The sequence below is a fragment of the Prionailurus viverrinus genome, chromosome C2 (assembly GCF_022837055.1).
Source record: "Prionailurus viverrinus isolate Anna chromosome C2, UM_Priviv_1.0, whole genome shotgun sequence".
In the NCBI taxonomy this organism is placed as follows: Eukaryota; Metazoa; Chordata; class Mammalia; order Carnivora; family Felidae; genus Prionailurus; species Prionailurus viverrinus.
Genome location: NC_062569.1, coordinates 15,860,858 through 15,884,876, shown reverse-complemented (window position 1 = coordinate 15,884,876; position 24,019 = coordinate 15,860,858). Strand labels below are relative to the sequence as shown.

Sequence of the window (24,019 nt, the reverse complement as noted above, 5' to 3'; positions counted from 1 at the left end):
GAGTGATAATAGTTTCCACCTCAGGGGTTGTGGTGGCGACCACACTAATGTGTTGTGTGGAATATCATGTATTTCTTTAAAAAATGATAAAACTTGTGAAGACAAGTTTTGAGATAATTTTATCTTTGACTTACTATTAATCCACGTGGGACCCTAATGGCTGCAATAACTTGTGTTAGACATTTGAACGATTTCAAAAACACCCTGAATGAATTAGGAATGCCTTTCAAACCAGTCCATAGAAATGCCATCCCAGAAATGTGTGCATCTTTAAGAGAAACCCCTTCACTTCAGCTCAGGTCATGATCTCACGGTTCAAGGGTTCAAGCCCCTCATTGGGCTCTGTGCTGGCAGCTCAGAGGATGAAGAAATGCCACTCAAAATCTCAATCCCCAACCCAAAGATTGTTAATATTTGGGGTTTTTTTTAATGACTTTAGGTGTTTGTTGTTAGTTGCAATCATACTGTACAGGTGATTTTATGTCCTCCCTTTTCATTATGCATGTTAAAAAACATTATTATTACAATGTCTTTATAAAGATCATTTTAATGACTGTGTACCATCATATTGAATGGATGTGTTGTCAGTTTTCAGGCCAAGTTTGTAGAGTAAAACACATGCTTTCCCAGTTCTTAGCTGTCATACTGATGTTGCAGCATTTGTGACAATGGTCACATGTCTCCCGCACATGCCAAATATGTCAAGACATTAGAGTTGGAAGTTGGTTCATGCAACTGCCATCAGTTTCTCCCACTGTATTTCCTGATGTTTTGTAGAGTCCCCCAGCTCAAGATCAAAGACCAAGTCAGCCTCTGACATCTCCATGTCTTTTAAAGGCTGGAAGGTCAGGAAGGTACAGAAAGGTCTGGAATGGATAGGGGTCACTCATCTTGCTCAGATAACCGTGTTCTCAGGGTTATAGGTTCTGAACTCTGTGACCCCTCAGAGCCTTCTAGTAATTACCCGAGGCTCCTGAGGCTCCTTTGAGAAATGTGCTGTCCTTAACCTATCACCCCAGCATTCCCTTATCTATCCCAGAAAACCAATCACATTAACTTCACCTTTAAAGGAATATGCATTTCAGATCTTTTCGTCAAAGCCCTTCTTTATCCTTCCCTTGAGTTAGATAATTTAAGTCATTTATTCTAACTGTTAAAGCTACCCTGCCTTATCTTTTTTCCCCCTTGATCATTATAGTTAATTCAATTCATTACTGTCCTTAAACTCTCTGCCATACCCTACCTGTGCTTCACATTTGGGGATTTAGAGAGTTTAATAAAAGAACAATATTCTTGTTTGTTAGGACTGATACTCTTCTGATCCACATGGTACCAGCACACCAGTCATTGAAATAGTGACATGCATTAGTACTGAGTAATAAATAGTTTCTACGACTATGTCCCCTTAAAATTTAGCCCCCCTTCACCCCTAACTTTCTCCTACTGTTCTGGCAACCCCAGCCCCTCCTCTGAAATCTCTGTGCCATGCAGCTTCTCAATTCTGCTGTAGCTGCTGTTTCCTGCTTGCCTTAAGACAGACAGATAGACAGGTATCTCCGCTCTATTCAAATTGGGATTGGGGTCTTTGCCTATAAATTTCTTGGAAAGAAGGCAGATATTTTGGTTGTACAAATATCACTTGATTCCCGCCTTTGCCTCTTGCTCTCCCGACCCAGACGCTTCTTTAAAGGAGGTCTATTCTCAGATTGATGGTGGGATTATGAGGCCAATTGACATCGCCATTATTTTCAGGGAAATCTGACACTGGTCTTTCCTATTGCTATTTCTCCTCATTTTGGATACCAAGGAGTTTAAGTCAAAGAGAGCAGAAAGGAAGGAGAGATGTGAATACGTGCATGTGTATTACTCAGGGGGCCTTTCTAAGAGCTCGAACACTTGGACAGAAGGGGAGCCAAGGTCTTGTGCTGGCTTTGCCATTCGGTCACTTTTCCTCCCAGTGCATCGTGTGCAAGAGGATGGAGCTAGACTGGGTTGTATTGTAGGCACCAGTAAACCCTCCTCCAAGTCATTTCTACAAATTCCTCCCTTTATGCAGGTGGCAAGCTCTGGCTTTGAGAAAAGAGGCACATTTAATGGTAATATTTATGTACCAGAGTCAGGTGCTGTGCTTGCTCCTGTCCAAATAGTAATTCGAGGGTTTCATTTTGCAGGTTGCCTTGCTGACCACTTATAGTGACTACGTATTTGCTCCCTGCACCCCAACACAAACATCTTTACTTCACTGTTGGTTCTCTAGTAAACTTGTACATGGCTCTACGTCTGATTCTCTCAAGGCTTAGAATTTTATTAATTACTGACAAAATACTGGATAATTTCATAAACTTTCCATTTAAGTAATCATGCCTGAATTGCATTTAACTGAAAGGGCCTGTGTATTAATTGTGCCTGGTGTTTTTGTTGATTAGGCAATTCTGTATCTGTGCTAATCAGAGCCGCCTTGTGTCTGTCGGCACCGATGAAGTTTTCCGTCAACTGTGTTGATGTAGAATATTAGTTGTGTCTTGCTTTCCTAAGGTGGGGGAGCAGTTCTCAGCAGGACTGTTTTAGTCCTCATTCTGAACTGACAAAATGGAAATGATTAGGACTCTAAGTTAATTGCATCACTTAAGCCAGAAACCTGGATTTGTCCTTGCCTCGTTCTTCCCTGTCATTCAGTACATTTATGCAGTCAAACTCTTGTCCCTTTCACCCCCCTAAATATTTCGTGTGTTAACAGATCCTCCTCTAGCTCGGGCCCCTGGTATGTCTTGCCTGAACTATCCCTGGAGTCTTTGACTTGGTCTGCCTGATGGTAGGATCATCCCTCTTAATTCAGCCAGAAGGATCTTCCTATGCACGTCTGACAGAGTTACTCTCATGCTTAAGAGCCATCAGCAGATACAGAAAAAGGCCATGCTACTTTACAGGGCACGGACGTGTCTTCCTGTGCTTCCAATGCTTTCCTATTTTTTTCAGCTTCATCACCTGCCCCTTTCCAATTTGAACTTGACACCACACGAGCACCAAATCATGACTTTTTTCTCTGTTGCTCGCTTTCATGTTTTGGTCCATGGTTTGGGCTGGAATATTTTGTTCACTTTCCCTATCCTGACTCGCTAAACCTCATCCACGCTTGAGCAGCTAGCTTGGCTTATTGCCCCTTTCAGGAATTTGGGGGGGAAATGTTTTTCTAGCACTGTTGAGAATTTCAGTATTGTTATACTGACAATATCCATTCTTGTGTCTGCTTCCCACCACTATTGCCGCTAGCCCTAAGTTCTCTAAGGGCAGAAAGACTCCTATTTTTCGTGTTGTCCCCATTCTGTAATACGGTGCCCAGAGTCTAGTAACAACTGATAATGTAATGCTGGGTCACCAGGCTATAACCAACGAGGGTGGATTTTTTTTTTTTTCACTGAAGGACATATTTCTTGTGTAGTTCCCTAGGAGCAGACTCTGAGCTGAAGGCTCATGTGAAAATGATTTATTAGGTACTGGTCCCAGGAAAAAGTAGTAAAGGAGTAGGGCAGTGAGGCAGGGATATAAAGGTAAAGAGGTCAAGTATGGGCTGCTCTCAGGAGAGTCCCACAGAAGGTAATTTTGGCTCAGTTCTACAAGAGAGTTCTGGAGACAGTTTAGGTCCCACCTGCGATTTGTCCCCACCAGAAGTGGGGCACCTGGGGTTTCGATACCCTCACGTCTATCAACATTGGCCAGGTACTGCCTCTCCCCCAAAAAATAAAGTCCCAGTCACTTGACTTGCTATGTATATAAGTCAGTGGAGCTCAAAACTGCTCATGTGTCAGAATCACCTAAAGGGTTTATTAAAATACAGATTGTTGAGCCCTACCCCTAGAGTTGCTGATTCGGTGGGTCTGCAGTTGGGCTCAAGAATTTGCAGTTGCAACAAGTTCCCAGGTGGTGCTGATGCTTCTGATTTGCAGACCGTATTTTGAGAAGCACTGGTTTAAGCAAAGCAAGTTACAGCAGCGTGAGGGTCATCCTACAATAAGGGCGTGGATATACAGGCTGCTAGCAATGAAGACATACCAGAATCATCAAGGGATCCAAGGGAATAAAGATATTGCTTCAACAGCATCTCCTTTCAGGGATTGAGCCCAGACTAAGGCCCAAGACGATTTGAGCTGTCCGGGGCAGAGGGCTGCTGGCCCCTTTGTACTCAAGGCCAGATCCCAATTTGAAGGATGACTTATGTGAGTATTTAACTTCTAAATCAAATTTCACTTTGTGGTAATTGACGATCACACTTTCACTAAACTATTTCTTCTTCTTATCGTTGATTCTCTTCTTGTCCTCATTAAGTTCTGCCAAAAGTACTTCCTGGAAGCACCATTGGATGTCGTCTTGCTGATATGTTTTTCTTCCCAGCTGAATTCTTTGTATGTTCTATTTTATCTTAATGTACCAAAACAAACTTCAAAATGTCATTATCTAATCAGAAAAGAGTAGAGTGTAGTAATATAGAAAAGAGTTGAGGCAACAAACTAAAAATATAGTGTAAGAAAAAAGTGTAGCATTAAGAAATAAACAATCAGACAGTAAAATAGGCTAACTCAACAAGAAAGGACCTAGAATTAAACAAAAACAAAAATTAGAGCTTAGTTTGTGGATTTTCTAGATGCTCTTTGGAAATAAGTGAGGAATCTTGGCAATTGTGAGAATTTTGGTCAAACCTTAGGTATGATTTTATTTTACTAAAAGAGGATTTCCTTCCACAGTTTTTATCCTGGGCTGTTAGAAAAAGTTCATGGAGCTCCCAGAGGCATCTGATGTTCACAAGAGTAGCTCATGATGTAGTGGAAAATCTATCAAACCTGGTGCTTTGAAATAAATATGCGAGAGCTAAAAGTTTAGTGTTGTAATTAAATCTGACATCATGCTAGAATCTTTGCAAAGGTGATAAGTCACTCAAGAATCATGAAATGGTTCTTTCACTATACTCCTTGTTCATTAATTTAAGTCAACTTAATAGAAACATAATGAGAACCTACTCTGTGTAAAGGGAAGAGACGGAACCACGGAGAAGGAGGACTTTTGCCCTTAGAAAGCTTACTGTCAGCATGCCTTTGTGAGAGCACTTAGTATGATCTGAATCTGAAATTTAGTCATATGTGGAAAACTTAGAAAGACCAGAAAAATGACTTCATGGAAGAAAGAAGTGTAAGAGGAAAAGCTGATGACAAATAGTTAATTGATGGTGAGGAAAAGGACAAAAAAACCCATAACCATCTTCAAATTTGTGTAAGTTCATAATAAGAGAATAGATTGTTCAGTTATGCCATGACAGAAGTACACATCAAAGAATTTGTCTGATAATGAAGTGGTTGATAAGGATTTTATGAAGGGTTTACTTGGAAGGAAGGATATTACCACTTGCTGGATCCCTTCTACAAGTCCATGGTTTTATAACCTATTAACACAACAAATCTACCAAAGCTATTACCATTTTTTAAATAACATTTTAAAATTTTATTTACAAAAAAAGTAAAGCTAGAGCAGAGAGTTCTTTGTATGCCCTCAGTCACTTTCCCCTATTGTTTACATCTTATGTTAGTCTGCTTTGTCACAATGAAAACTCTTAATATCGGCACATCACTATCAACCAAACTCCAGACTTTAGTTGGATGTCACCACAGTGCTTTTCTTTTCCAGGATCCAATTCAGTATCCAAACTACCCTTATCATCTCCTCTGGTTCATGACAGTTTCTCAATCTTCCTTGCCTTTCATGATCTTGGCAGTTTTGCAGAGTACTGGTTAGGTATTTGTAGAATTGAAATTGCTGTTTTTAATAGACATTTATCAACTGTAACACTTTCATCAAAGATAGAGATTTCGGCTGAAAAGAGAGGTATCAGTACGAACTTTTGCCAGCAACAACATTGAAAACTAAGAATGAACTGTTTTGTACCAATGTCTGGGCTCCTTGAATTCTAGAAATGTTGCCTCTGTGATTTTGTTTTCACTGTTTCTAAAGGCCCCCTTTTGAGAGAAAGAAACAAGCCTTAGGTTACACCAGAATATCCATTCCCATCACCCTTCAGCCTCTGGGAGATTTGATGAGGATGCTAACCTTCTGAGTGAATTCTTAAGGATCACTAACACTTGATATTCACTACTGAACATAGTGCCTAACTTAAGTTTATTAAGTGTTCTAATTCTGCATTCTGTTAAAATGTCTGCTTGTCATACAAAACTTCATATAGCCTTCAAGATAAGGTTTGGCTGCAAGTACAGAGATTTGAAAGAAAAACAACAAAAAACAAAACAAAGCCCAGTAAATATAGCGACTTAAAGAAAGCACACATTTATTATCTTCTCACCTAGAAACAATTCAGAGTAGGCAATACAGAACTGGAATCAAAGCTAAAGAAATTATTCACTCAGGGATATAACCCCCCCTTCAGCTCACTATTCTATCTTCCCGAGAGTGTGGCCTGATTCTTCTGGTCCCAAAAGGCTGGTAAAACTCTATTCATCACATCCACATTGCATGTAGTAGGATGGAGCAAGAAAAGGGTGTGCCTTCTCCCTTATAAGAAGATTTCTGGAAGTACAGCACAACACTTTCTCTTCATATCTTCTTGCCCAAAACTTAGTCACGTGAACAGTCCTAAATACAAGGGAGGCTGGGTATATGATTTTTATTGCGGGTGGTCACGTACCTGCAAAAATTGAGTATCTCTTACCAAAGAAGAAGGTGATACTGGGAGTTGGGAGATAAATAGTGGTCTCCACCACACTTAGCAATGTTGTATGATCCCTCCTGTAGATGCAGACACAGATCATTGGGTTACTAACAATTTTCGGTGCACCATCAACGGTTGAGTCTTTTGACTCAACATTGCTTTGGACCTATCATTAAGTGTTGCATAAACAGTGTTTTGGACGTATCATTTTCAAATAACTAGATGATGGAGACATATCCGGGTTGCAGTTAAATCCTAAAGAAAATGCATTTGCTGTCTTTATAATCTATCTTGGGAATGCATAGAATAGGGGAGCTCTCTTTTTCCCTCCATAAGTGAATTGGAGAGCTTTTGTTCCAGAGGATGTGTCCTGGGAAATAACTAGACTCTTTGAAGAACTAGTAAGCAAGATGGCTTTGAAACGCCATGACAGAGCCAAAGTTGGTTACTCAACATCATGGTTAAGCATTAAGCTAGAGAGGTTAGGGGGAGGCAGTATCAGAAAGCTTTGAAGGCTGTGCAATTTTCCTCCAAGTCAAACAGAAGCAGAACAGGATTTCTTTTGTGCTGAAGATGTAGTTGTTCTTGCCAGAAACCTAGTTTTTTGGGATACGTCATGGTTGTAGAATGCACATTTACATTCTCATAGTTTCCCACATTGCTTTGCAGGAATAGGTCCTCAGGAAAGAGTAGAAGCAGCTATTAGGGACATTTTCCAAGAATCTGGGTGTTTAACTTTACAGTGAACTGCTAGGTAGGGCCTTCCTGATAATCATGGCATGGGGACCTTTTGTTAAGTTTTGTTTGGCTTTTTTGTTGTTTGTTTTTACTACAAAGGGAATAAGTAATTACTGTTGAAAATTTGGAAAATACAGAAAAGCAAATAAACCTCCCTAAACTATTCTAGCCAGCAATGAATACTGTTACCATTTTAGTGTTTGATACTCTGGCTCTTTTTCAATGCAGATAGACTGCAAATTTTTGCAGGATAACGTGCTGGAATGCCTTCTAAAAGCCTATTTTTAGTTCATGGAGTCTTTAGTAGAAGAGAAAGGGCTTAGTAGTTCCCATCTGGCAGCTGAAGAATCCTGGGGAGCCACGAATTACTTATAAGGGTCCTCAAATCCGCACGCTTATCAAACATTATCAATAGATTGAACAAATTAATATGTCACACACACACACACACACACACACACACACAGACACACATGTTCGACCATAGGGTAAACATACAAAGATGCTATTCATTGAGATTAATAAATGCAAATTCATTCAAAAGCACTACTGAATTTAGAGTAGCTTGCTGTCGTTAGTTATTTTTTCAGTCAATGAATATTAAATAAGTTCAACTATCTTATAGTAGTCCCCCGATGTACTGATGTTCCAAAGGGGTCCCTGTGTTTGTGATGAGGGATGACTGACTTATGGAGCCATCACTGTTTCCACCATATCATACTTCAGTCCATGCCAGCCACATGCTTCCAGAATACCTCCTTTGCCTTCACTCTTCTTACTTTGCTCCTTTCAATGAGAAGCAGCAAATTGCTCACATAGTTTGGAAGGTCCTTCTTCCACAGTTACATTAATAAACCTGATTGCTTACTATTCTTTCAAAAAGTCGAGTCATTTCCCAGAACACATCCTCTGGAACAAAGGCTCTCCAATTCACTTATGGAGGGAAAAAGAGAGCCCCCCTATTCTATGCATTCCCAAGATAGATTATAAAGACAGCAAATCCATTTTCTTTAGGATTTAACTGCAACCCGGATATGTCTCCATCGTCTAGTTATTTGAAAATGATAGGTCCAAAACACTGTTTATGCAACACTTAATGATAGGTCCAAAGCCATGTTGAGTCGAAAGGCTCAACCATTGATGGTGCACTGAAAATTTTTAATGACCCAACATTTGTAAAATAAGGAGATGACTTTTGCCATTTTACCCTTGATAACCCCGAGAGTCATGAACCTTCTTTCACTAATTGCTTAATTCCTATTCTTTAAGATTTACTCTCAGTGAAATCTGCCCTATTTGAAGAGAGCAACCCAGTAATTTGGAAAATAAAGATTTCCTATTTGCCATTCTGAAGAAAACACTATTTCACACTTCATTACTTTTCTTTCCCCAAAGTTGAATCTGACTTAAAGCTATACAGTCTCTAGCAAAAGGTGATTTCTTGGATTTTCCATGAGTAGGATGTGCTCACAGATGCCCCTTCCAAGCCCATTAGTTTCGCTTAGTGTTGTTCGTTTGGGTTCAGTTCTGTTACTTGGGGGTGCTCACCCCAGGAGAAGAATCAAGTCCTCCTCATCCACTCTAGCACATTCCAAATATAATCATATTCCCTGAGCTTCATAAAATGCTCTTTCTCCCTCTCCACCCTGCTTAGCCTTCTCCTTTTAGGTGATTAGAATTAATACTTCTGTCCTTTCTATACCTGATGGAGTTTTGCCATCAGCTTAGCACCTCATTCTCATCATTTATCTCCTTTGTCCTGTTTGTTTTTATCCTATGAGTGCTGTTAATTAGTCTGTTTCTTTCATCACTGGAGAAGTGAGGGTGTTTAGGAAAGGAGGTACATTTCCTGGTGTATGCTCTGTTCTAAAGAGAAATCACTTCATCACTTTGACTTTCACAAGTGAGAGATGCGAAGCAGTTTTATAGAATATGGAGAGACATGTTAGTACTGTGTTTCCCAAAATAACTGAAGGGATTTAGTTCGCAGTCCTGTGCCCTCCCTTCTACCCCATTTTTTGATAGAAGGTCATGGTGAACTATCCAGGGGAATGTCGTCATATTAGTATTCTGAAGGCTCGAATTCTTGTTCACTGTTCCACTTAGATCCTTGGGCAAATTATTTCTTCTTCCTGAGTTTTGGGCCTTTTAAGCTATCAAATAAAGCTCATGATATTCCAGGATTGTCTGGGAATCTCAAGAAATACCACAAGTGCTATAAAAATATCAGGAATCAAAAGTTTTATTAACAAAGCTGAAGGCACAGTCATTAGTTTCTTATTTGTTTCCTTATTATTCAAAGAGATAACAAGCCTGGGTATTGAATTCCCAAGCCTACTAATGTATCACCTTGAGCAAGTTACTTGACCTCTTTGTGTCTCAGTTTCCCCAAGCCTAAAATAGAGATAATCATAGCTACTACCTCATTAGATTAGGCAAATAGAAAGCAATAATTCACATAAAGAGCTCAGTGTGGTACTGGGAGCATAATAAAAGTTGAGTAACCATTAATGTCTTCATCAGCACATATAAAGAACTAGCAAGGAGAATTCTGGCATTTCAATCCTTTCAGGCTATGTTCATTGCATCCTATGGCAGGTGCATCATAGTGGAATCTGCATTGGGAGAAGTGAACACAGTCCTTTTCTCATGTATCTTACGAAAAGAATGTCTATATTTAAAGGATCAAAACTAACCCCATTTTACCGATAAAGGAAACTGAAGTTCAGGGACATGAAGCAGATTATTTTAACCAGGACCACATTCTAGGTGTTCAAATTCTGTCCTAGAGTTCCTTCTTCTGTATTTGCAAACTTGAGCTTGACATCCTTCCCTAACAGAAAACTCTCCCAGAAAGGACAAGATATAAACGTTGTGGATTTTAAACACAAGATCTGTTTTGTTGCTAGAAAATTGAAAAGCCCTACAGTAACAATGGTTCATTGTAAAACTCATTTTATAGACTTTTCAAACATATGGTGTTCTGGGCACACCCCTTCCCCCCAGCTCTAGGTTTCAACCACTTGAAATAAATTGCTATCCAGTAATTGAGATGTTCATCCCCTGAAAACACCCTGCTTTCTGGGTAAACAACTGTGTCACTCTGCATATATTTTTTGGATTTATAAGAAAAATATTGAATATAAAAAGATATAATACATACACATTGATATGGCAATGCCAGTCTTTTTAAATGGAACCCTTAAATTTAAAATTGAGTACATTTTTTGGAAGACAAAATACATTTTGAAGAGAATAATCTCGATTTGTTAAAAGGCAGAGCCAAAGACATATCAAGAAAGAGGGAACACAGCTTTTAATGATATGCTATCCTAGCAATCACAGTCAGCAATTTTGAAGGAGAGAGGTGGTGATAAGTTGGTTGCAACACGCCATGCAGTTCTCAGCCTGATTTCTTAGTATTTTCATTGTTCAATTGCTAGGTCAGTTCTTAACTGTTTGATAAAAGTTAGTTGTGATTACAGGTATATGGAAATACCTTCCCACAATGTTCAGCTAATTGTAAACAATTAAAAAAGAAGAAGACGACGCTTCATTTCGGTGGTTACCCTGGGAAGGTCACCTGCCTTTTGAAAAAGAATGTTAGATTTAGGTGCATTTCCTGGACTGGCAGTTCATACTGAGTCCCTGCTCCCAACCTCCAACTCGGTCAGGCTGTTGGTATTCACATTTTTATCGTTAGACATAAAATCTCAAATTGGTTATCCAGTTTCCATCAGAGACTGAAACCTCAGCCTCAAATCTGGGGCTCAAATTACAGTAGCAGCTACTCTAGTAGCTACTTAAGATTTTTGCACTCACCATATTTGATAGTCCCTCCTTGTCTCTGAAATCAATCCATTTTGAATAGAATGCATCCGGGTCTTTTTTGAACATCTTAATTCAGAAACAACTTCATAGCGTACCTTTTGTAGGGGCCACTTTTTGGAAGGTTAACGATACTTGTTATCATCTTTCACCAAGGTGACTACACCACATGACTGTGAGTTAGAGCAAGGCTGCCTATGATATAAGAATGCTGGATGGCAGCCTAGGTTTACTCACTGTTCTAAAGTCCCACACCACACCCAACTTCATAGCATTTGAGATTCCAGTTCTGGCCTTGGCGAATGTAAACGTTGCCTCATAAAGTGAATCTTAGAGATCGCACTTGCGTAGTAGCCCCAAAGAAGGTCCGTTGCAGTGGTGAGCAGTATTTTCTGCACAAATGTCAAACCAAGAAAAATTAAAGTGTTCATAGATTGCTTTCTTTTTTTCTTGGTACAAATCATAATCCTTAAAAAATGGGAACATAAAGTATCTAAAACTTAGCTTCTGCAGTCTTTTATTTCTCTTATGCTAAGGTTTTCATTTCAAGCAGTAACTGTACTGCTGTGTCTTTAGGTACACTTTGTGCGAGATGAAAACCCAATGATATTCAAGGGGTTATTGCAAACTATGTAGATAGTGGAGAAAAAAATGGCACCACAGTTGAGCCACGGTACTATGAAAATGTGTTCTATTAAGGTTTTCTCAGCTGTGTAGGGAGAATTTTAGGGACATTTAGTAAATGGGACAGTGCAATGGGGCCTGTGGATTGGATACAGATACTTACCAGTGAGTCCTTGCCTGTTCCACATCTATTCCCAGCCTACAAACAGGACAGAATTCCAGGGGAGCTGTTCTCTGGCACGGGATGGAGTAAAAGCTGTCCTCTCTATCTTGCTTCCTCTCTGGCTCCTTTGCCCTCTACTATGTCTATGTCATGTAAGAAGATACCAGCGTAGGTAGTTAGATACCATATGGGTGGGAACTTAGGTCGTCTTCTTAAAATAAAATAGAGACATCTCAAATGTTCTAGAAGATGACCCCTGGATTGTGCACCACATTGGAAAGCTGGCAAGCTACAGGAGACCCAATCTTCGGGCCTCGTGGAGATTGTAAATAACAAATAATAATAAAGCAATAGCAAAGAAATAAATAGGTTTGTTGATGATGAGATTTGGGGCTAAGTCAATGCAATGATTTAATAGTAGTCATTTAAACATTTAAACCTCCTGAATTTTTAAGCAAGCACACTCTGCAGTTTACAAGAGAGGTTTATGTTGGGTTAGTTTGTGGATTCATGATGTGGCACTCTCAGAAATGTGGCTGTGACTTTCATCATCTCCCAAAGTTAATTAATAGAGATCTTTCTGAAGTCTGTGGGAGGTTGTGCTATCCAATTCAACAGGTTAATTATGAATATTTGGTAACTATATTTTGTCATATTGTCATAGGACAAAAGCAAACACATTTACTCGTGAAGGCGAAAAATATTAAGGTGAAATTAAATGGACTGAAATAAAATGTAGGCTCTTGACTAATTTAGCCAGATCAAAATAACAAAAGTAAAATGTTGGAATTATGTAAATGTGGCAGCACTTGACTTCTATTCCTGTTTTCTTATTTAAAAAAAGATGAGGTGCCTGGCTAGCTCAGTCAGTAGAGCATGCGACTCAGTCTTGGGATTGTGAGTTTGAGCCCCACATTGGGTGTGGTGATGACTTAAAAAAGAAAAAGAAGGATGCTGTTTAAAATTTCCAAATGAATTATATATTTAAAAACAAGATTTCTCAAAGAATAAAAGCATTTTATTAGTTACACAGAAATGGTTGCTATTAAAATGTAGGTTCTCTGTGGAAGCAGGGCACGTGTTCTTTTTTTAATCCCTAGAACCTAATGCTGGGGTTGTCAGTCATTAAATAATATAGTTGACCCTTGAACAAGATGGGTTTGAACTGCATGGGTCCACTTATACATGGGGTTTTTTTTTCAATAAATACCATACAGTACTGTAGATGTACTTTTTCTTATGATTTTCTTACCATTTTTTCCTCTAGCTTACTTTACCATAAGAATAAAGTATATAATACATAAAACATACAAAATATGTCTTAATCAACTGTGTACATTTCCAGTGGGGGTTGTGGTCAACAGTAGGCTATTCATAAAGTTTTTGAAGAGTCCAAGTTATACACAGATTTTCAACTGTGGGGACGGGAGAGGGTTGGTGCCCTTAGCCCCTGTGTTTTTCAAGGGTCACCTGTAATAATAAATAGTTTTAGATGATTAAATGGTTTATAAGCTACCTACGAGACCTCATAACCTCAAAGTCCCACAAGTACATCAAACGAGCATTTCTAGAAAGGAGCTCAAACTTGACCAGTCCTTATGTGCTTCAACCCACAACCTACTCCTCTCATTTTCTTCCTCAGTGAAGAGAAAAGGGTTTGACCTGAGTGTCAACATGCTTCAAGTTCTGTCCATCAGGATTGTCTGTCAAAGAGCATGAGCTTATAAATATAATCTAAAATGGATTTGGCATCATTTTATATTGGGCTATTGTGTTGACATTCAATGACTTGATCTGAAATAATTGCAAACACCCTGGGGTATCGCAAGCAGAAAGACGAAGAAATCCTTCTCTTAATGTTTTCTAGTCTTTAAAAAAAAATTTTTTTTTAATGTTGATTTGTTTTTGAGAGAGAGACAGAGACAGAGATAGAGCATGGGTGGGGGAGAGGCAGAGAGAGACAGGGAGACACAGAATCCCAAGCAGGCCCCAGGCTCTGAGCTGCCAGCATGGAGCCCGGTGCAGGGCTCGAACTCCAGAACCATGAGATCATGACCTTAGCTGAAGTCGGACACTTAACCGACTGAGACACCCAGGAACCCCTGTCGTCTAGTCTTTGATATATGTTTTCTCTGTACGTTAGTAGAATGTCTTCCCTATGGAGTCCTTCCCCACCTAATTTCTGTTGCATATAAGAAGATACCTTGGGGCGCCTGGGTGGCGCAGTCGGTTAAGCGTCCGACTTCAGCCAGGTCACGATCTCGCGGTCCGTGAGTTCGAGCCCCGCGTCGGGCTCTGGGCTGATGGCTCAGAGCCTGGAGCCTGTTTCCGATTCTGTGTCTCCCTCTGTCTCTGCCCCTCCCCCGTTCATGCTCTGTCTCTCTCTGTCCCAAAAATAAATAAACGTTGGAAAAAAAAAATTAAAAAAAAAAAAAAAAGAAGATACCTGTGTAGGTAGATAGATGCCATACAGGTAGGGACTTAACGTTATTTTCTTAAAATAAAATGGAGACATTCAAGTATAGCATGTAAATAAAGCCAGTGATTCTTAAAATCAGATCTGTAACACAAGTGCCTGTGATACCCCAATAAGATGATTTGCAAGTGGCAGGGTTCTGAATCAGGCCCAGGCCGTCAGCTCTGGGTCTCAGCAGAGGCTCTAGGTGCTGCAGCCCCCTTCCTACAGCGCCTGCTACCTTCAGCCAGTTGCACACCCTGCCAACGATCCACTGTCCTCCTAGAGTGTCAGGGAGAGAGAGAGGCAGAAAAGAAGCCAGTGGCATAGAAACAGTTGATTCCCCACTTCTTTCAGTTGGCCTAGAATATTCTAAGCTATGTGAAGAAGCCCTAGTGAGTGTTATTTCCATTTTTATCAAAGAGCATGTGAAACTGGGAGGTTTGGTAATATTGACAGAAATGAAGTTAATTGAAATAACTGTTTTTCCTTGCATTGGTGAATATATATATGTATATATGTATGTATATAATATATATACACATATATATGTACACACACTCAGATTGACAAACTGTGTCAATTATTAATATATATAAAGCATAGTTAAAGGAAAATTGTTTTCATTTTTCTAATTTTAGATTTGAAAAAATAATTTTATACATACGTATTTATTTATTTATTATTTTTTTAATATATATTTTTTAACATTTATTCATTTTTGAGAGACAGAGTGCGAGCAGGGGAGGGACAGAGAGCGGTGGGGAGACACAGAATCCGAAGCAGGCTCCAGGCTCTGAGCTGTCAGCCCAGAGCCTGACGTGGGGCTCAAACCCACAAACTGTGAGATCATGACCTGAGCTAAAGTCGGACTCTCAACTGACTGAGCCACCCAGGTGCCCCCAAAAATATAATTATATATATATATTTTTTTTTAATTTTTTTTTTCAACGTTTATTTATCTTTGGGACAGAGAGAGACAGAGCATGAACGGAGGAGGGGCAGAGAGAGAGGGAGACACAGAATCGGAAACAGGCTCCAGGCTCCGAGCCATCAGCCCAGAGCCTGACGCGGGGCTCGAACTCACAGACCGCGAGATCGTGACCTGGCTGAAGTTGGACGCTTAACTGACTGCGCCACCCAGGCGCCCCAATTATATTTTTAAAAACAGAGTGGTGCAAATGGTTTAATGGTTGTTTCTTAGGAAAGACTAGCTCTTATTCTAAAATGTTTTACTTTCTGTTTTGGTGGTGGCCATGTTACTTTTATGAAATAATGGTGGTAGCTGACACAATAAAATGTGACCGTACTATATCAGTCCTTGGTTTATTTCATCTTCAAATTTTGCACGTCCATGAACACTGGTGTGGAAGCTTGGTTTTGGAGGATGGGAGTCTAGGCTTCCCTGCAGTCTCTGACTGGATGGGCATGGAGATTGGAGATGTTTGTGCTTCCGAGTTGCAGCATAAAGTTGGACTTGGGTGAGGTGTCACGGTGGAATAAAAAGGGCGTGCTAGTCTTGGGGTCAGAGAGCAGGCTTCACAGTCTCGCTCCATCACCGACTGGTCGTGAAGATGAGTCATTAACCTCATCTGCAAAATGAAGATAAAAACCGTGTCTGTCTTCCCCGCAGGGATGTTGAACAATCAAAGAAAAGAAATGTGCATGAAGCACTTTGAAAATTGTACAGTACTATGCAGAAATAAGTCATTAATTATATAAGGAAGCCATAGTTTCCTCTGAGGGAGTGGGGATGTGTATAGGCTGATTTCGAGAATATTTAACCACCAGTGCTATGTGCTGCAGAGATTGCACTTCCGATAGGCTTCCACGTGAGGGCAAATATGAGGGAGGTTTGGCTAGTGATGGGCTATGATCACAATGGTGGGTGGTGGTTGGAGTTAGGTAATGGACCTGTCGTGGAGCTAGCACTGCTGTCTGTTAGGAGACAGGCTCGTCCACCATGGTCCTGACCCACTCTGGAGGGGCTAGGGGTTTGTATGTAAAGAAGGGATCGTCTGTGTGAGTCAGAGCAGATTGACTAGGGGGCCAGTTGGCTGAGGGACACTGGAAGCACCTCTGTGCTAATGCTATAAAAATGTGAAGGTTATTTAGAGCATGTAAGGACAATAACGCTGTAATTCCAAAGAAACACAGGTACACACATGTCATGCATTCTCACTGCCAGCCAAAATTGAGCTACCAATATGGCCAGATTAGAATTTTTAAAGGTTGTTTTAGATACATACAAAAGCACAAGAGAGGGCTTCTTGGTGAAACCTGTGAACATCTGGCAGAAGTAGAGATTGTTGGTCAGTGTTGGTGTCTAAGGAACCAGATTTTGCACCTAACCCTCAAAGCCATATGCTAATCATGATCAGCGTTCTTGATGCTTATTCTGGAAGAAAGGTTGGAAAAGCACCATAGTCAAGATTCACCAAAATCGTAGATTCGTAGAACCAGAGATAAAAGTGACTTCGAAGGTCGTCCAATACGCAATTCACATTCTATTGAGGGTTATTATAAAAGTCTTTGAGAGTAAGGGGGGAAGATGAGCTTCCTAAGAGGAATGGTTATGAATTTCCTTCTTAAGTCTGCCTATGAGAGAAATGTGTATTTTCCATGGTTTCCCATTAGAAACAAAGTGAAATCCAGAATTCTCTAAAAACCTCAGATCTTGAAGGAATATTTGGGTGGACTTCCTGTTGACAATGTGTCTGTTATCCTATAGCAAATCCAAATAGATATGGTGAGAAAAGATCAATACTGCATAGCATAAGATTATTTGCTTCAGGTAGCCAAAATACGGGCAATCGGAACCATTTATTCAATCATTCATTCAGTTTTTGACTCAGTCATCAAATATTTGAACAAGGGGGTACAAACCCTTAGAGATGGACAATCTGTGGCATTCTAGATGCTTCTTTAGAAGAGGTGATGGCTGGTGCCTTGGTGTGAACACAACAGCTGGAGTAATCTTCCCTTTCCTCCTCTGCCTTCCCTCCCCTCCCCTTCCCTGTTTATGTATTCATTTTGAGAGAGAGAGCCCAATAGGGGAGGGGCGGGGGGGGGGGAGAGAATCCCAAGCAGGCTCCATGCTGTCAGTGCAGAGCCCTATGTGGGGCTTGATCTCACAAACCGTGAGATCATGACCTGAGCCAAAGTCAACAGTCAGACACTTAACTGACTGAGCCACCCAGATGCCCCCAGAGTAATCTTTTCAATATATAAATCAGACAGTCTTGCTTCTCTACTCACAGTCTTCCAGTGGCTTGTCATTGTGCATAAATTAAAATCCAAACCCCTCCCCCCACTATGGTCTTTGAAGACCTGCTGACCTCTAGCCCCTGCTGACCTCTCCAAACCTATTTCTGCCACTGTACCACCTCACTTCAGCCAAGCTAGACTTTTCACTCTTCCTCAAAGAAGTTGCAGATGTCTCAGGGTCTTGGCACATGCTGTTCCTTCTGCCTGGAACACTGTTCCCCAACTACCTTCAGAATGGTTCCCTCAGTTCTCTGCTCAACAGTTACCTCCTTGGAGAGGCGTCCCCCAACCCCTGTCTGAAACAGCACCATGTACCACAACAGGCTTTTTTTGTCCTACTTTATTATGACTCATAGCTACTCCCTGACATTAAATGGTTTCTTTATGTGTTTGCCTCCTGTCCATCTCACTCCTCCTCCTCCTCCTCCTCCACCCTCCTCCCTCCCAAGCTTTGTTTGGGCAGGGACCTGGTCTGCTGCGTGCACTGCCGTACCCTCAACACAGCGGGGGACAGTGCCTAGCACAGAGGAGGCTTCTAAGAAAATATTTGTTGAGTGGCCAGATGAACGAATGAAAGCGAGTGATGCGGGCTTGGAGGTGGGGGAAAAAGCAAAGAAACGCCACATTCAGGGGAGAAGGGGTCCCTGAGCTTCATTTCCTCCATGGGTCACTACCTCTGCCATGCTCACTTGCTTTCCCCCTTCAGCCTGCAGAGGAGGCTGAGGCCGAGCGAATCAAACCTTCAAGTGCGAGAAAATCACCTGGACCTTGTGAAAGTGCAGCTCATTATGTAGGAGGTCTGGGGTGGGACCTGAGATTCTGCATTTCGAAGAATCTGGAAGGTGCCGCCATTACTGCTGCTCCGTAGGCCAGGGGAGGACAAGGGTAACAAAGCTGCCTGCCACACCGGGGCCCTTCCCCCCCTCCTGGCCCCACCCACCCCTTCCCCTACCTGTGGGCCTCAGGTGGGTGGGGCCTTGAGCAAAAGGCAAAAGGGAAAACCTGAGGAAGTTGCCAATGGGATCGGCTTCTCCCCCAGGGCCCTTAAGGTAAATTCCCTCTGAATGAGTCCTCCTGAGGATCTGATTCCATGAGATTTTTGATTTTTTTAAAAAAATTATTAAAGGTCAAGGAAACTATAAAATGACAAAACCCAGACTACCTGAAATTCTGGGATTTACATTTTCTTGACTTTATTTGTTTACAAAAATAAACCGTGTTTTCCCAGGGGTCGTTTTGAATTTCAAGGAGGGGAAAAAAGCTCTTTTGCTTGTCCTAGGACCTCCTCGTCCCTTAAAAGTTATGTAATTTTGGGGGGCATGCCTGGGTGGCTCAGTCAGATAAGCTTCTGACTCTTGGTTTCCACTCAGGTCATGATCTTGTGTGGTTTGTGGGTTTGAGCCCCCCATGGGGGTCCTTCCTCTCTCTCTACCCCACTCGCTCTCTTTCTCGGTCAAAAATAATCAAATAAACATTTTTTTTTTCAAGTTCTGTAATTTCAATTTCCGTGTGTCTCATCCTGACTGAAGAGTCAAAGTAACATAAGAGCTTTTTATTTGGGTGGATCTTTAATGCGTTTTGATATCAACTTATAAAGAGTTATTTATCCTTTTCACTCTGTTTCTACTGATAAGTGGAAATGATACCCACTGTGACAGTCTGGTTAGACATTTGGTGCAGTGCTAGCGTGACTGGATAATTTCTCGAAAAGCTCAGAGTCCTGGGGTAGCCAGTGAGGTGTGCTGGTGGGTAATCCCCTCTAGGAAATGATGATTATGTGCTAGATAGCGTTAAGGATCCTATGTCTGTAGTGTTAAACATTCTGTATCGATAGTTCTCCCGAAGATTTTCCTGCCAGAACAAGAAAGTAGCTTCTCTCTGCATTTCATTTATAATTAACAGGTAAAGATTAAGGAAGATGCACTAGAGACCATATGGTTTTGCTTTCATTTGAAAATACATTCACAGAAATTTAGACAGGTTAAGTCATCCTCCCAGAATCACACTGCCGAGCCTAGACTCAAATTCTTTCTTCTTCCCCGTGGCACCTGTTGTCGCTCAGATTTAGACACAGGAACTCATGGTCAGACAACCAGGCGGTGCCCATCTCGCTTACGTGGTGTCTGGAGTCCTTGTGAAGGCGGAGGCTCACTCTGTTGTCTTTATTTCTGCATCCACGGCTCCTTAGTCAGTGCCTGGCACATAGTAGGCCCTCAGTAAATAGCTGTTGAGTGAATGAATGTCATCACCATCTGCCAAAGCATTTCATTTTCTGGAGAATAGTCTGGACTCCCAGGACGCAGGGACTTCTGTGCTAACAAGAGAGTGGATGTCACATTCTGTCCCTCCAGGAGGGTTTTACAGCCTCCTTGTCCCCTCCAGAGGTTTATTCTCTTCTTCACCCCCAACTCAAGAGGCACAAAGTCATGCCTGGCATCCTTATCCTGGACTCCTTACTTGAAATTTCCAGCCCTTCCTTGACCACTCCCTCTCCCAAACCAGATATGCAAGAAAGAAGCAAGGCCCAGCCCAGGAGGCATACTTTATGAATAATTTAAAAACTGGAATTTAGAAACCAGACATCAGTTTACTACCTACCCATCACAATCAATCCAGCATAAAAGTCCATAACTTGTATAACTTGCATTACTAGATTAGTACAAGTAGCAACCATGTTATATTGGGCAGGCTACAAAGATCCATTTCATTGCACATGATTTTTTTATTCTGAGAGAGGGGTATTCTGAGCACTCCCTTTGCAAAAGTGTCAGAGGTTACTTGGCCAGTATGAGATTCTCTTCCATTTCACCTGCAGGCTTGGATCACCTACCTTTACTACTCTACCTAAGAGTCAAATTGAGAATTAGTAGAATGAGACTGTGGAAGTAGATAAGCCAATCCGGAAGTAGGAATAATCAATGCCCCCATTTAATTAGATGAGGAAACTGAGGTACAGAAAGGATAAGGTACCTTGCTGAAAATTATAGATGATAACTAGCAGATTCAAGGGTAGGATGACAACTTTGTTTTTATGGAAGAAATGTCAAATGTACTTGATACTTAGGCCTATGTTTTTTCCTTTTTTTATTGAGAAAGGAATGCACAGAGCTTTAGTATTCACTGAAATTGATGGGAGATCCTTGGAAAAATTTCCATTAGAAAGCTGAATCTCCTGTTTCTTGCCATATCAAAGATTTTCCTTTTTATATTAATCCAAACAGATCAATAAACTGTGGTTACTGTCCCAAAGTTCCAAGAACTTTCCCAAGGGAAAAAAAATTACATGCATAAATTCTCTTGAAGTTCCTATGTTTAAGAATTGTACTAAGTTGTACTTTTTAAATATATGCCTTGTTAATCTACTTACGAGTTGACCATTCCTTCTTTCACACATGAAATAAAAGGAGATTCTGCTAGGATTTCTCTGGATGAGGTTTAATGCCATGGACAGAGACTGCAAATTTCCCAATGCCTACGAAATAGGATTTTGTATCCTATCCATTTGCTGGAGGATCATTCTGGAAATGTCACATATAAGGCACTTCTGAAGTTTCTCTGTCACCCCAAATCACAAACATGCAGTTCCTACCCTGTAGCCCAGCACTGCTCAAAACAACTGACTTCTCAGACCTTTAAACAGAATGCAGAGAGCCTATGGGTAATATGCAGAGATTGTTTGGGCATTGGGATTGGTAGAGGAAACTGTAGCTGGTTTCCCCTCTTGGGCTCAACATCTTTTGTTTCACTGTGGTTAAAAGAATCAAAATATAGTTCAGCTCAGAGAGGGGACTTACTTGGTGTATCTTAAAACACAGATTTCCAAATATTTCAGACAAGTATCCTAATCCAGAAAGATGGCTTTATCATTCCTATTTCATTAGAAATCATCAAATTTTCTTTTGGAAGCTAAAACCCAAAGGCACCATTAGACAGAGAAAGGAAAAATGACTCTTTTGTTCTCCCAAATGTATTTTTTTGTCACTTACATACTACCCAAGACAGTTTAAATACGGTGGTCTGGGTCAGGCTTTTAAAACAATAGCTGTTGAGGGAGCAAGAAAGCAGTTAGGGAAAGGTTGGAAAGTGAAATAATTAATATATGGTTTCTGTTCTCATTGGCATTTACTTGTCCTTTTGTTGTTGTTCTTTTGTGTTCGTGGAAGGTTGTTTAGATTTAGGTAATCTAACATCAATCCTTTGGGATCCCACTAAGCTGTGTTAACACAATGATAGGTGTTGATTTTGTGGTTTAAGAGAGGGTAATATTGAATACGTAGTTGTAACAGGGAACATATTTGAAAACTGAAGCTGAATTAAATATATTTATGAGAACATATTTGTAGCACACGGAACTCTTTCTCACAGCCCAGTAGGGAGGAATAGATACAAACCCCATCAGTTCTGCCCACCAAGAGATGATATTCCATAATGTTTATGAGCTCAGGCTCTTGAGTTGGCAGATCTGGGTCAAAATCCAGGCTGTGTACCTGACTCAAGCAAGCTTCTCTGGGCCTTGATTTCCTCATCTATAAAAGGAGCTACAGTTGCTCACACATTTCTGGGTAGCTCTGCGTGTGAAATAAAATGATACGATGTGTATAAAGCATATAGTCCAAAGTAAAGGCTAAATAAATGTCAGCCACTACAGTTATAATCATCATTCTTATCACCATACGATCATTAATGTCAATCACTGTCTGGCATGAGATTAGCAACCAGATGGTTTGATGAACTTGGTATGAGTAAAAGTGTTTCTGAAATGGGCAAAGCCTCTTTTGAGCTGAAAACTTACAAACACAAAATACTTCACGTAATGAATGTGTTTACCAGATTTAGCCATTAACCAGATCCATTTTGTGGTACAGCCAAGTCATACGGTGAACCCCAAGCCCTTCCTACTCAGGACTTGGCAAAGATTGTGTAGCTGGCATCTCCTCTCTGTCCAGCCCATTTATTTCACACCTATTTTGTTCTCCTGACACGTTGCCCAGGATTCAGACCCCTCTACACATAATGTGTGTCCCAGTATTGCCACCTCTCCCTCGCAGACTCTCAAGGTCACTCGCCCTTTCTCTTTGTGCCACACCTGCTGTGCACACACACATGATCAGCTGAAGAAGAGAACTTCTTTGGTTGCTCTCTTGTCACCTGGTTTACCGCGTAACATTTCCTTTTGTTTTTGTTCTTGGTGGGAAGAGCTATTTATTTACCCCCAGGAAGTCCTGTCATGGAGACGGGAAAATGTGTTTCCTGGCTGTGTGCCACTGGAAAGACCATCCCCCGTCTAGAGAAAAATTAAACATTCCTTTTGGTAGTGACGTTGGTCACTTTAAAGCATCATTAGACATCCATGCAGTCCCGCACATCAAGGCTCTCACACCAGGGCCATTATTACCCCAGTGGGATGGTGCGTCCCCTTCCCCTTGCGCATTGTATGTGGCATTCACCCACAGAACATTAGCATCAAAAGATTGCTGTTTTTCCTTCCTCTACATCAATTAGCTCTGTATTTCCTATTTCACTTTTCCATGGTGTTTACCCAAAACAATGCAACATCTGAGATTTCCTAATTTACACCCTGTGTTTCTCTGCACAGGCATTCTGCGGCTTGTATTAAGAATGACACACAAAAACAATTCTGTCTGCATTTTTTTTTATATACCAGTTAAACCCAAGCAACTCACTTCTGAGGTCTTTTATATTCTAGTCATGCTTAGTTACCAGGCATGCGGGAACTTCAGAAGCACCTTCTGGAAATAGGAGGAGATTAGGAAAGGTCACGATCTAGGAAAGGGAAGCTAATGAAGATAAGGGGCTTCCCTCACCCCATCTGGGAAGGGGACAGCCGTTCTGATCATACCTCTAGAGGCCTGGTAAAAACTGGCTCCATAGAGGATGCATCGACACCCAGCTGGAATCCCCACATTGAAGAGGGACTTGGCAGGAATATGTAGGGAGTTGGATTTCAGGGAGCAGAGAAGTTGATGGCAGGGCCCCACCAGGTGTTATATGCTGCAGGTCAGGAATTTCCAAAGGCCTGATCCAACACGGAAGGGCGGAGACTAGGTGGATCCGAGAGTGACTGAGACTCTACACTATTGAAGCGGTGAAACGAATCCCATATTCCATCCCTGAAATACTGCCCACTCAAAGCAGGACAACTTCCACCAGTCTGCTAACCCAGAAGTCATCCATTCTTCTGAGTCAAGAGGGCAGGCTCGCTAGATTTCCACTT

The 24,019-nt window shown here is 41.1% G+C and overlaps 1 protein-coding gene across 11 annotated transcripts in view; it reads left to right on the top strand.

Annotated features, from left to right (window-relative positions):
- LRRC3B (leucine rich repeat containing 3B) overlaps positions 1-24,019 on the top strand; it is a 108,515-nt gene that overhangs the window by 57,431 nt on the left and 27,065 nt on the right. For 2 of the 11 annotated variants that reach the window (XM_047876327.1, XM_047876326.1), the window contains exon 2: positions 4,110-4,214. The exons of the other annotated variants lie outside the window; for them this stretch is intronic. The gene's annotated coding sequence lies outside the window, so the exon portion shown is untranslated. The remainder of the gene's footprint in view (positions 1-4,109; positions 4,215-24,019) is intronic. 11 annotated transcript variants of the gene reach the window in all.